This window comes from Macrotis lagotis, chromosome 2, assembly GCF_037893015.1.
Source record: "Macrotis lagotis isolate mMagLag1 chromosome 2, bilby.v1.9.chrom.fasta, whole genome shotgun sequence".
Lineage (NCBI taxonomy): Eukaryota > Metazoa > Chordata > Mammalia > Peramelemorphia > Peramelidae > Macrotis > Macrotis lagotis.
The window spans coordinates 305,749,654-305,764,780 of record NC_133659.1 but is presented as its reverse complement, the minus strand read 5'-3'; positions in this window follow the sequence as shown (position 1 = coordinate 305,764,780).

Sequence of the window (15,127 nt, the reverse complement as noted above, 5' to 3'; positions counted from 1 at the left end):
GTTTGACTGAAAAAAATAGGACCATAGATTTAGAGTTGGAAGGGACTTTAAAAGCCATTCAAAGGAAAAGAAGTGACTTTGGTCAAGGTCACATTGTTAGAAAGTATTTGAGGCCAGATTTGAACCTGGTTTTTCTGACACTGGAGCAAATACTAATTCCATGTTATACATATCAATATTGTAACTGTTACAATGGATGCTTGCATGAAAAAATGAGTGGAACAATCTCCAAAGAATTGAAATTAATATGGCCGATTACATTATATAATTCAGTGGGTTTTAACTTTTTTATGCTTCATCCCTCCTTGGATGGAGTTTTTGGATTCCCTTACAGAATAATGTTTTTTAAATACATAAAAGAAAATACACAGGAAACCAAGTATGTTGAAATATAGTTATCAAAATATTTTTAAAGAAAGTTTATCAATCCCACAAATAATACCACATTAAGAACCCTTGGCTAACCAATGACAAGCCTAGAAAATGACTATAGTAAAAGATATTACTGAGAAAATGTATACTGGGAAGAGATAATCGACTGGGAACATGCAAGGATAAAAGGTACAGAGTGGGCAATCTCAGGGCTTCTCTAGAACTCCTGTGGCAAACATATAGGAAGACAGGGAGGGTTGTCAGGGATGAACAGACAAGGATGGGTAGTAATCTATATCCTTGCGAGAGTTATTGATAGCGATAACTTTGAGTTTGCTTTGTTGCCTTTGGTACAGATGTTGCCCATAACTTCGTTTCTGACTTCATAAGTTTTGAAAATATTCTCCCTCGGTATCTAAATGACTGCTTTATTGCCAGGGCCTCTGCTGTGTTTACATCTTCAGCCAAACCCGACACATTGATTTCTGAAAAACAGCCGTCTCTACAAATTAATAACAAGCAGAGCATGGGCAACCCAGTTCATGGCATTGTGGTGTAGTCGAAAGAGCATAAAATTAAATAAAAACAAGATTCAAATCCTAACTTATTTGACTTACTCTGTGATCTGGGCAACTCATCGAACAGTTTCTTATTTGCCTCATTTGTAAATTGAAGGGATCAGAATAGCTCTCCAAGGTCCCTTCCAGTGGGGAAGCTGCTTAATGGAAACAGGATGAGTCTGCAATTCTGTCTTTTATTTATTAGATTTAATTTTATTTATTGGATTTAATTCTGAGATCTTTTAAGCAAGTTTGTTACTTTATGCTTCAACTTTTAAAATTTAATTTAAATCTAACAATCAACACTTAAAAATTTTAAATGATCCCTTTCATTTTCAAGTATGGTTTTTCTCAGTCATAGAACTAGGCTTTATATAGGAAAAGAGAGAAACATAAACTCAGTTAAATATCAAAAGTCAATGGTAAATCAGTTTATAGAAATTCTCTTCACAAGCAACTTTTCATGAAACCACCTATTTTTTAAAGTGAATTATGGCTGTATTTTCCAAAAGCACATTACTCTGGTTCTGTGTAGCTGTTACAGAGTTGACATATTGACCTAGAAAAATATATATCAGGTAAGTAAAAAGACATTTGTCTTCTGGATGGGGAAGGTACCTGTCTCTAGAGCTCAGCACACCTTACTGCAATGAGAGGTCATCCAGGCACTTTTTTTGTAAGGATCCCTTTTCTCTTCATCACTCTGTCTCCTTCAGGAGCCAACTTATGGTTAATAAGAAGAAATTAAAATTAAATTATATTGAAGTTTAAGCAATTTTTAAGGGGAAGAGGCTGGACCTATAATTTCATGTAGGGAACTCTGGAGTGAGAAAATGCCATCTACTATTGCAGGTAGACAGTTCATGTACCCTTTAATAGATAGTCACCTAGAATAGAGTTGTCAACTCCGGTCCCACAAGCCATTGCAACCAGTCACAAACACTCCCAAGTGAGGTTCAAATCAGATTAAAATGTAATTTGGAAATATTTAACAAACTAAACAAAAATATGATAAAACATAGATAATGTAAATATTTGGTTATCTAAGTTAATGTGCAACATCAGGGATCTTCATATATGATTTAGTGACTTCATTGCCATTTGAATTTGTTACTGCTGACCTAAACCTCTGAAAAGTTGTGATTTGCCCAGGGTCACATAGATAATGTGTCAGAGTTGGAATTTGAACCTAGGTCTCCCTGATTTCAAGGCAGATTCTTTAGTCACTAGGTCACACGGACTGTGAAGTTCAAAAATACATTTTTTGACATTAGATCATTAAGAAAATTAATTTGTAGTTGGGTGTAGACCACTCATGTGTACAAGCCGCCATTTATCTGCAAACAATATAGTTATCTGCAGTTTTCTATTGTGTGGGGGAGAGGGGAGAGAGAGACAGAGACAGAGACAGACAGAGAGGTGAGACAGAGAGAAAGAGAGAGAGGGAAGAAAGGGAAAGAATAAGAGAGAGAGAATTTATGCAAGAATGTATTCAACACTTCCAACATTCCAGGTTTGGTGATACAGAAAAAGACAAAGGCAAATAGAGTTCTTACTCTCAGGGAATTTACCTTCTAGAGGGAAAAACAACATGTATAAATACAAAGATAAAACACAAGATATAAGTGGATGGAAAGTGATATTAAAGGGATCAAATCACCTCAATTTTACAGATTATCAAGCTATTGCTACTTTTTCCTTTGTCTACCTACTCATCCTTATATCTTTCCACCCAGGACATTCTCTTTCTTCCCCCCCCCCCCCCCCCAGTACTACCGCTTTGTTCATGACCACCTTCTGTGGTCTCCCTTTTGTTAACAAACTCTACCCCTAGACTTTACATAGCAAATTGTTTTCTTTGTAAATAGTGTTTTATTTTCTCCAATTACATGTAAATATAGTTTCCAACATTTATTTTTATAAGATTTTGAGTTCAAGTTTTTCTCCCTCCCTCCTTTCTCTCCCCCTTCCCAAGAAGGCAAGCAGTCTGATACAGTTTATACATGTGCAATCACAGAAACATATTCATACATTAATTTTGTGGTGAAAAAAAGAAAGAGAACAAAAGGAAAAAGTCACAAAAAATAACATGCTTCAGTCTGCAATGAGATTCCATAGTTCTTTCACTGGATATGGATTGTTGAATCCCTTTCCGGACTCCCTTATCTTTCCCCAGGTAAGTGTTGGAGGGATAAGAGACAAGGAAGACAAGTTCTACCTTTGTACACCAAGGTCTCCATTTATTCACCAGAATACAAGTGCTTAAATATCCTTCCCAGTCTCTAATCCACTCCCACTGCCTTAGCACTTAGTAAAATAAAATAAGTCTCTGGTGCTCAAGGACACCAGGTGATGAAGGTTCACAGCACTCCCACATACAATAATTCCTAAGATATCCCCCATCTTGTCTTTTTTTGAAACAAAATTATTACATAATGAATGCCACATAAGTTGTAAAAAAAGTTCAAAAATAGTATAAACAAATGTTAACTAAACAATAGTAAAAACCAATATTCCCAAATTCCTTGAAATACATTTTATCCCCAATTTACAAAGATTGCAATGTTTTTTACTTTTGCCAACCAAAAAACCTTTCAAAGCAATCAAATTCAAAACCCAAACTAAAAGGAGTAACATTTAACCTTCCTTATTTCAGATCTGAATCATATATTCACAAAGAAGTTTAGACACTAACACAAACACAGAGAGAACTCTCTTGTATCACATTGACCAAACTGAGATTGATACCCTGACCAGTACCAGATCTCAGAATACGGAAACATTTTACCACCTCTCTAGGCCAGTGGAGAGATGTAAAATATCCTATAGATGTTAAATACACACATTCACACATAACACACCAAAATATTTGCCATAAGCACAGGTTTCATTTGAAAGACAAAATCTAAATTTCCCAATCCCAGAAAACAGTCTTCTTCCTAATGATGTTGATTCTCTCCTTTGATGATAATGTGGACATTCCTTTCAGGAACTCAGATTTTTCCATCTCCTGTGGAAATACAAGCATATCCTGGCCCTTGGATTATTACCTGGTCAGGTCCTTTCCATTTTCCTTCCCTATCTTTCCACAATACTTTTTCTGGCATAGGGTATTCATACTGATTCTCTTGAAATACCCACTTATTTCATTTGTACTGCTCAATTCCCCAAAATTTCATAGCTGTAGTATGCCAATTGGAATAAAATTTCAAAAAATTTATGGTATAAGTTGCATAATTCAATCTATTGGCGGGCGTATCATGTATTCTCCCTTTTTATTTTTGAAGCTATTTTAAGCATCTGGTTCATTCTTTCCTCCACCCCTTGCCCCTGTGGATTGTAAGGAATTCCAGTAATATGTGTGATAGCAAATTTTGCACAAAAGTTTTTAAACAATTGAGCCAGATAGGCTGGACCATTATCAGTCTTCAAAGTCTCAGGAAGTCCACCAAGAGAAAAGCAACTCAATAAATGATTTCTCACATGTTTAAAGGCTTCCCCAGTTTGTGGAGTCACCCAGACAAAGCCTGAATAGTTATCAATACAGCCATGAACATAGTTCAGTCTGCCAAACTCAGATACATGAGTGACATCCATCTGCCAAAGAGAATTTGGACCCATCTCTTTGGGATTCATGGAATCCCTTGATGTTTTCAGGAGAAAAGGCACACAATGAGTACATTGTAGCACAATTTTTCTAGCTTGTTCTTTGATCATCCCATACAAACTTCATAATGATCACACTGACAGATGTGATTTATCATGAACCTTCTTAGCTTCAAAAATAAGAAAGGTTAATATAGCATCAGCAATAGTATTTCCTTTAGCTATAGGGCCTGGAACATCAATATGAGACCTAATATGTAAGCAAAATAAAGGATAAGTGAATCTTCTAAGCAAAAGTTGCAATTCCCAAAATAATGGAATAATATTCTAGTTATTGGTGTCCTTGGTTTGGGAAGTTTCTAAATGCTATAGAACACCCCAAACATATTTACTATCTGTGATAATATTGATGGGTTCATTAATTGTCACAGCTTGTATTACTGCATAAAGTTCATTTTGTTGAGTAGATTGAAATGGAAGTAATAAATAGATCCCTTCTATTTCTATCTGGAATATAAAGGGAAGCTCTGTTATTTTTTGTTGCATCTGTAAAAACATTTATACCATCTACAGGCTCCTTTTTCACTCTCCACTATCCATGGCCATTAAGACAAAATCTTACTAAGCACTAATGGTGATTTAGATGTTTATTGGCATATTCACTGAAATCTGCCATTCTTCCAAGTGCTTGATACTGTCATCTATAATTTCCAACCATAATGGGATGTAAATCTTTGGAGGGTCTTTTCCAAATAACCCTATTACTCTATTTCTAGTCTTTTTAATTAAAAGTACAAGCATTTGCAAGTATGTAATGAACACCTTCTTTCCCTGCACACTTAAAATATACCCATTCCACAATGCTTTGCCCCTGATGTATAATTCCAGTAGAACATTCTACTGTGTCCAAAATAGTTATTTCAAGGTCCTGCAAAAGTTGCACTTTTATACTGTGTTGATCATGAATTAATTGCATAATGATCTGAATGCTAGACTTTGCCTCTGCAGTCTCCTCTCAGCATTTCATACAGTGGTTTCATAAAATCATTAGAAGGTTGTATCCATGATATATCAACTATCAATTTCTGAACATCATTTAATGTCTGTATTTTGTCTGTATTCAACGCTTGATCTTTATGGTGGTGGGATTTATCTGGAAACCTAAATGTTGAAAAGGAGGGTATTTTTGTATTTTGTCTGGAGCTGTCACTAACCCATATCCCTCAAGATCAGCTATGATATTTCACAACATTTCTTCCAATACTCCACTATTTTTATGAGATGCCAAGAAGTCATCCATATAATGTAAACAAATATGCATCATTATATTTATTCCTAACCCTCGTTAATGCTTCTTGTACAAAATATTGACATATAGTTGGACTGTTTTTCATTCCTTGTGGCAACACCTTCCAATGATAGCTATCATGAGGAGCTCCAAGATTTCTATTGGGAATGGAAAAGGAAAATTTCTCATAGTCTTGTGGGTGAATGGGAATAGAATAGAAAAAATGTTTAATGTCAATCACCCACAATGGTTGCTCTTTGGGAATCATGTTAGGGGAAGGTAATCCCAGTTGTAAAGCATCTGTTTCTTTCATGGCCTCATTGATCTTTCATAAATCTGTTAACATCGTCCATTTTCCTAATCTTTTTTTTAATAGCAAACACAGGGGAGTTCCAAGGGCTGTGACTTTTTTCAAAATGTCCCTTAACTATATCTTTTTAAAGCTAAAATATTTTCTTCTGTAAGGGGCCATTGTTTTACCCATATAGGTTGCAGATTCTTCCATTCCAATTTAACCATCGGTACATGAATCCTCCCCAATTCAACAACAGCCCCAATCAAAGAATCCGTGCTATTTTTTCTCCTAATTGACATAATATATCTCTTCCCCATAATATTGTAGGGAGTCTTCAACTATGAAAAGAATGACAGTCCCTGCTTTTCCTTCTTTTTCTCCATTTCAAGGACTGACAAGAAATTTCTGCTTCCTGTCAACCCCCAGTGCCCACTAGATTAGTAATAGGCAGCCTGTTTACGCCAAACCCATGACCAGTTTTGTATGGGGAACACAGTCTGATCTGCCCCAGTGTCAATCAAGCCTAGGAAAACAATTCCTTCTACTTGGATAACACAAAAAGGTTTTTCTAAAGAAATCATAATTACAAACATAATTTCATTGTGGTTTCTCTGTTTTGGCCCCTTTTTCAGCTCACTTTTCTTCCTATTTATACCAGATCTTGAAAAAAACATATAACTGAGCTTTGCATTGGTTCTCATTCATGTAGCTGTCATCATCATTAGCATTCATTATTGCAATAGAGAAAATTTCCCCACTCATGTGCTTTATTAAAATTATAATATGAGTAAACTCTGGATTTGGTGGAACCAAAATGATTGCAAACTCCTCATCCATTAATTGTAAAGGGTGAATAGGTACTTCAGTAGAAGCATGGGGAGGCACCCTAAATTTCCCAGCACTTTTGACCATTAATAGTTTGGTATGGGTCGGCTTGCTGCCAAAGCTGCATACTGGTTTTTCCATTCCATTCTCCTGCTGGTCCTGAACTGTCATACCCCACAATTGTTCTTGAGGGTTCCCTGGGAGTGGGTCCCTTTCTCCATTTAAAGTTCCTTGTTTACATTCTGATGCCCAGTGTCCTGCCTTTTTACACTTTGGGCACAGAGTTTTAAGATGATGTGCCCTGACATTTCTGGGTTTATCTCCTTGGGCACTCCAACAATCTTTTTTAAATGTCTAGGTTTTCCACAAACAAAGCAAGTCCATTTCTCTTTAGTTCCAATGTGCATATTAGCACATGCCTCTGTCATTAATTCTGTATGATACACCTGAGACCCTACTCTGTCACATCTTTGAATCATTCCTTCAGTGGTGGCATCCCTTCTTAAGCCAATCATTGCTTTCTGACAATCAGCATTTGCATTAGCCCATGCCAATTGTTTTATTAATACATCTATTCCCAGTATATCTCCTAAAGTTCTTCCTACTGCCTCTTGTAACCAGGCAAAGAAATCTACAAAAGCCTCATTTCTTTGTCTAATAAGTGCAAATGGTTCTTTCTTATCATTTTGTATTGGAATACGTCCCCAAGCATTCTTTACACAGGTAGCAATTCTTTCATATGTCTCTATAACCTATAATGTAGTTGTTCTGCATTGTGAAAAATTGACCTGTGCCACCTAATTGTTCATAATATGTCTTGGCATTGGGACTTAGTGCATGCCTCAAAGCCATCTGTCTACATGGTTCTATAAACTCCATCATCCAAAAGACAGATTGTCTGGGTGACAAGCATGCTCTATCTGCTTCCAATCATTAGGTGTTAATATGGAGTATGCAAGAGTATCCAATTGTAGCTGGACAAAAAGTGATCTTGCCCTGTATTCCCCCACTGCCTTCTTTAAATCTCTGACTGCTTTTATAACTAGTGGCTTATGTCTTCACCTAAGGTTTCCTGGATTAAAAGGATCTGGCTCCTCAATAACAGGATATGACTGAAACTCAGCTCCTAGATTCATCAAACTGTCTCCCAGATTTTTTTACTTTTTTGATGGTCTTTTGTGCTGCTGAAGTCTCTTCCCTAGGTGCTGTAGGGCTGATCCCAGGCTTTTCTTGATAATTTTTCTTTATTTCTTCTGCCTCAGGCCATGGATGTGAATACACTTTCTCTTTACCTTCGCTTTCCTCCACACCTCCTTGTACCAACTTCCTTAACATCAGCCCCATGGTAAACTTGCTAGCTTCTCTGAAGTCTTTTGGATATCACCTGAATTTTTCCTTGCTTGTAACTGTTAGTCCTTATCCTGGATTTCACTCAGATAACTCCACCTTCTTGTCCCTTTTCAGGTGCCATATTTTGAGTCCTTTTCTGGACTCCCTTATCTTTCCCCAGGTGAGTGTTGGAGGGGTGAGAGACAAGGAAGATAAGTTCTCCCTTTGTACACCAAGGTCTCCATTTATTCACCAGAATACAAGTGCTTAAATAGTCTTCCCAGTCTCTAACCCACTCCCATGCCCGTGGCATTTAGTAAAATAAGGCTCTGGTGCTCAAGGACACCAGGTGATGAAGGTTCACAGCACCCCCTCACACAACAGTCCCTAACAGTATATGGCATTTTCTATCATGAGTCTTTGGGAATTGACTTGGATTCAAGAACCAAGTCAATTATCACACAATGTTCTCTTGTTTCTGCACACTTCATTCAGCATCAGTTCATTTAAATCTTTCTAAGTCTTTCTGAAATTCTCTTGCTCATATTTCTTATAGTATAGTAGTATTCTATTATGTTCATCTGCCACAACTAGTTCAGTCATTCCCCAATTGATGGACATTGTCTCAATTTCCAATTCTTTGCCACCACAAAAACAGCTACTTTAAATAGTTTTGTATAAGTAGGCCTTTCCCCCCCTCTTTTATGATCTCTTTAGTATACAGATCTTTTAGTGATATTGTTGGATCAAAGGGTATGCTCAGTTTGATTATCCTTTGGACAGAGTTCCAAATTGCTCTCCAGAATGGCTGGATCAGTTCATGACTCTACCAAAACTTAGCCTATTGTTCTGCAACCCTCTGATGCACTTGTCATATGATGTCATATATAATATCTACCCATGTTAAATCACATCACTAAGGGGCATGAGCTCAGAGATAATATTTTATCTAAACTTTGTAACTGCCCCAAGATTTGATTGAGAGGAGTTACAATGATTCTGTGTTTCTAGGCACAATAGGTCTTTAATAAATGTTGAACTGTTAACTCAAAAAATACCCAATGAAGCTCATTTGATGGAACTGATGATGCTCAGCTTAGAGAACAGTTGATTTACAGAGGAAAGTGAGAGTTTGTGTTCAAGAATGTAGAGGATTTTGACGGAAGGTATGGGAGGCACAGACTTGCCTTGGGATGGAGTTGAAATTGTTTTGCTTTCAGGAACCCAAGAATATCTTTTCAATCTTCTCCCATATTAGTATCTACAGTGTATCTAGCTGGATGAATTTTTGCCCTAAGTGAAAGAGTATGACTAATACTTTCGAGCAAGAAACATTGTGATCTTTAATAAAGTGAGGAAGGTATTTTCCAGAAGCTTAGAGAAACTCTACTGAGCAATCAAGCAAATTGAAACAACATTAATAAAACATTGACAGCAGAATATAACCCATTTATTCTGCATCAGGGATCAGCGCCTTTATTTTTTTCACATCTTATTAACCTGGATCGAGCTAGACATACTTATGTTGATTTCTCACTGGCCAATTTAAGAATACCATTAATTTTCAGAAAAATATAAGACTTTCAATAGAAAAGTTTTCTCAAAATTACTTTTAATCATCTAGATTTTTTCATATTACAGTTTACATTCTTTCTATGTTAGGTCTTTTATTTATCAGACCTTACTTTGGAGTGCTTCATTAAAAATGAATTTATTTTGCCGTACAGTAATTGCTTTTATATATTTTTCATTTTTGACACCTTGCTGATAGAAGATTTTAAAGGGCATTATGTTAATTATTGTTGAAGAAAAATCAAATCAAAATGTAGAGAACACAGTAAGTGTTCTTGGCCCTATTTTAGTCAAAATTTCCATTAAGGAAAAAGAGAAGGGAGGGCTAGATTAAGATTTCTTCCGCATCTAAATGTGTGGCACTTTGATAGTGTGACTTGGATGAATGCTTATGAGAATTGCAGATCCCCCAAAACCAGGACAAATGATATCTATCCTTAAATGTAGGAAAATGGAGTCAATATCCAAAAATGAATTTAATGGTTGGGCAAATCTAATAAAATAAGGATCAATGGGAAATCATCCCCTTGGGTTCATAAACAACCAGTGTTGGTTGGAAGGAGGAAATCAGACAGCCATTAGTTTGTGCTAAAAAGATTGGAAGGTTTTGAAAGGACTGCAAAATAGATGTGAGCCAAGAGTATAATTTGGCAATCACAAAAACCCAGCAAGATAATCGGGGAACTCCACTTGGTGGACTGGGATGCCTCTTCCTTCCTTCTCTACTAGGTTAAACACTCTGTTTCTTCGATGATAATAAGAATAGTAAGAGTAGCTAGCATTTATGTAACTCCTTAAGGTTTGCCAGGTACTGCACAGATATTTTTATATTATTCTCAAAACAGCAACCCTTATAAATAGGGGATATTATTATTTCTATTTTGCAGAAGAGGAAACTGAGGCCAACTTTCCCAGGTTCACACAGCTAGTAAGTGTTTGAGGCTGGATTTAAACTCAAGACTTTCGGACCCAAAGTTCAACTCTCTATTCATTTCATCAACTAGTTGCAAAATAACCATGCACTTTGATGGGATCATCCTAGGAAATTCTTGATTTGGCCCCTAGTGACTGGACTTGGACACGGATGATTTGGGTTTTTGAGTCAAGAGGATGGACCCTCTATCAGCAAGTCATCAGTGACAGAATTCAAACCCAGGACAGTAGGAGCTTCTCCTCTATATCAGAAGAGTTGTAGAAACAACTTTGAGTTTCTTTTGGACTACTCTACTATTGTACATAATTTTTCTCCCTGGATTTCCAATAAAGTTGAGGGGAATTCTGCCCTACCCCATACCACTCTTCTGCCATGCCTGTAGAAATGTTAACTGGGTAGGAAATGGGAATGAAAACATACATTCCATGTAGGTGGACCTGAAATAGAATCTTAAATCTCTGGCTACCTCTTCTGCTTTCCTTTTTTTCCTTCTCTGAGAATAGATCATCAGTCAATGATTCTAAAGCGACTGTTGCTTTCATCCTCTGTGATAACCTCAAAGATTGAAAATTTCTAAGTTTCAGATTTGTTCATCAGTTGAACAGAGGAGGAAGATTTCTAAAACAGTCTGGTTCTCAGAGGTGAAGATGACCACTACCTGGATTATCCTGTAACTCAACTAGAGAAGGCCATGCCCAGATTGACTAGGACATTTGAATTTATCCTATAATATAATTTGTTTTATATGTGTACATATACATATATATATATATATATGAGAGCAAAATGTTGTTAGCATGCAATTTTCCCTCATTCAACTAGACACTCCTTGAGAGAAGAGATCATCTTTTTCTTTCTTTATATGCCCAGTGTTTAGCACAATGCCTAACAATAATAAATTATATAATGAATAAATAATAATTTTTTAAAAAAATTATTGACTAATTGATCAAATGTCATGAATTGTGTGAACAGTGAAGTGCTTAGGTAAATGTAAAATATCTGTTCAGCTCTTCAAAAAGTTGTTTTTACCTTCTAAAAGAATAAAATGGACAAATTAATTTTTTCTTTTCATGTTAATCTTACACATTATCTGTATTAGAGGAAATAACAGTTGCTTTATTCCCTATCGCTATGTATGTGTGTGTATACTTTTTCTATCTTCATATATATATATATATATATATATATATATATATATATATATATATATGTGTGTGTGTGTGTGTGTGTATGCATGTATATATATATATATATATATATATATATACATATGTGTATGTGTATGTTCTATATTAAGGGAAGTAGGTGGTAAAGTGAATAGAACACTGGGCTTGGAGTCAGGAAGACATATCTCCATGAGTTCAAATCTGATCTCAGAGGCTTAACTAGCTTTGTTGACCTTGGGCAAGTCAAATCACTCAATTTGCCTTAGTTTCCTCATCTGAAAAAATGAGCTGGAGAAGGAAATGGCAAATTATTCCAGTATCTTTGCCAAGAAAACCCCAAAAGAGGTCATGAAAAGTGGGATACAACTGCAACAACTGAGCAACAACAAAATATTAAGACAATCTATGTAAAGTGCCTTGCAAATCTTAGAAAATAGAAATGTTAGCTATTTTGCTATTAACATTATTATTGTCTATTGTAATCTTATTATTTGCTTTATTTTCATTAGTTTTATCTATTATCATTTGTCACCTATGTATTATTTATTATTTTTATCATTACAGGTTACTCTTATTATAATTGAGTTCATTTTCTAGAGTGCACACATTTTGAGAAGTCCTAGATATGAATCATATCTAAGCTTTCTTTTTGATATTTTCTTAGAGATACTTTGGGGGTGGAATAACAAAGCTTAACTCTTCCATTTTGGTATCAGGTCCACAGGAATAAATCTGTATCCATGTCAGCCCAGCTTTGCGGTCCCCTGGATTCCAGTATACAAAAACCAAATGCGATTATAAATTGATTTATTAGAAACTTCATCCAGGATCAAGGAAGGGTCAGACCACATCTTGGGTTTTACATTCAATTCTAAAGGCAAAGTCTTTAGGAAGCACAATGAGAAACTGGAGTGGTGCAAGAGAAGATAAGCAGGCTAGCGGAGAGCCTCAAGACTATGCCATAGGACTATGAAGAAACCAGAGTTGCTTTACCTAGAGCAATCCCTAGATTTAAGTAACTCTCCTAGCTGAATTGGCACCTTCTTGGAAAAAAAAAATCATGCTTGCCGTTAAAGGATAGAATACAATACGAAGAGGTAGAATTTGGCTTGACATAAATGTAATCCAGTAGACACATCTGTCATCCAAAAAGAAGTCTTCTCTATTCTGTTATGTCTTCCTCCTTTTCCCCTCATTCCCTCCCCCCCACCTTCATTCTCGCTCTTTCTTCTTGGGTGTCTCCTCTCCATCTCTTTTTTCCTTTCCTTTTTACTCCTTCTTGTCTCATCATCTCTCTGCCCCTTTAGTCTCTCTCTCTCTCTCTCCATCTCTTTATTTCCTTTTCCTTCTCTTCTCCCTTCTTTCTTCCCCTTCCCCTTCCCTCCATGTACCGACATGATCCCTAAGACTATCCTGAACAACCATATTTTTCTCAAAACAAGAATAAAGAATGTCTGTCCTCCCTAGAGCTTTCCCACCAACTTTGCCCTTCATTAAATAAGCATCTTGGCCCCAAATTGGAAGACATGCTTAAGCAGCCCTTTGTAAAAGTCTTAGGCTTAAAAGCCAGGATGCTTACATAAGAAACATGTCCTAAATTTTGGGCTCTCTGCAATGGAGAATACCATCTGTATCCAGAGAAAGAATTATGGAATTTGAACAAAGACCAAAGACTATTACTGCCAAATTAGAAAAAAATTATCTTATTATGTAATTTTACTATCTCATACTTTATTTTTCTTCTTTAAGGATATGATTTCTCTCTCATCACATTCAACTGAGATCAATGTATAACATAGAACCAATGTAAAGATTAACAGAATGTCTTCTGTGTGGGGGTGGGGGAGGGAAGTAAGAATGGGGAAAATTTTGTAAAACTCAAAATAAATAAAATTTTTCTTAAAAAAAAAAAACAAAATATGTCCTAACAAGTTGCTCAGGTTGCCTCAGGAGGAAGTGGGATTCACCTCATTTGGAGGCTTTCCAGCAAATATAGAATGACCACTTGTCAGGGATTTGGTAGAGGTACAAGCATTGCTGAATGAACTCTGAGGTTCTTTCTAATTCTTGGATTCTTAGAGTTGAGGAAGAGTATTGGAACCAATCTGGTAGTTCATTTTCTGAAACTATGGCACTGATGTCTTTCGTGAAAATCTTTGTAATGTCTTTACTTTCTTGGTCTCTTCTTTAAGAAAACAAAATCCTGTGCTTTAAAGAAAAATTCCATAGGCTGCCAAAAGTTGGGGCTTTTCCCCCCCAGTAAACCATTTTCTCATAGTACCTATGCATCAGTTTGTGTTAGGAGAGAAAATGGAAATATTCTTCATCATGACTATTCTGCCAAATATATTAAAAATGTTCCCTTTAAAAATAATCCATTTCAAAATTTTCATTTCCTGTTTTATATTCTATATTTATAAGTTCAATGAAGCTAAAAATAATCACAGAAAAATTCAATGATATATAACAATACCTACAAAATAAAATTGATTTTAAAGCAAAAACTAATTTTATTTTTCCTTCATCCATTCTCAAGTAGTGAATGGACCCATAGGCAGAGACATGGAAAACATCTTGATCAGCATCTATGTCCAACCTTCTCAAATGTATGAGAAATGGGGACAGCTAGGTGGCACAGTGGATGGAGCATCAGCTCTGGAGTCAGGGGGACCTGAGTTCAAATTGGACACCAGACACTTAATGGCTGTGTGACCTTGGGCAAGTCACTGAACCTCATTGCCTTAAATAAATAAAAAAAAATTTAAATGTATGAGAAATGAAAGTATCCAGAGAGATTGTAATTTGTCAGAATTAATAAGTATTAATTGACAGAGCTTAGATTTGAACACAGGACCTGAAATCTTTTGCTCTATTATATAATGATCCATTTTTACTTAGCATGGCTCCTGTCACATTGTAAGTTGTTTAATGAATAACTGTTGCCTTACTTATTGATTGGTCAGTAGGGTCTGTAGCATTTTGCTCTAACCCAAAAAGTTTTCAATCTTTAATTGTATTTAAATTTTTTAAATTGGTTTTAATCATAATTTTAAAAAAGGTCCACTGGTATTTATTTCTACATTGCAGTCTTTTCTAAACATGTGACAAATAAAAAATTTAAGTGACATAGTTTCTGGGTAATTAATCATGCTAGCAGATAATAAAAGGTATGAGGCA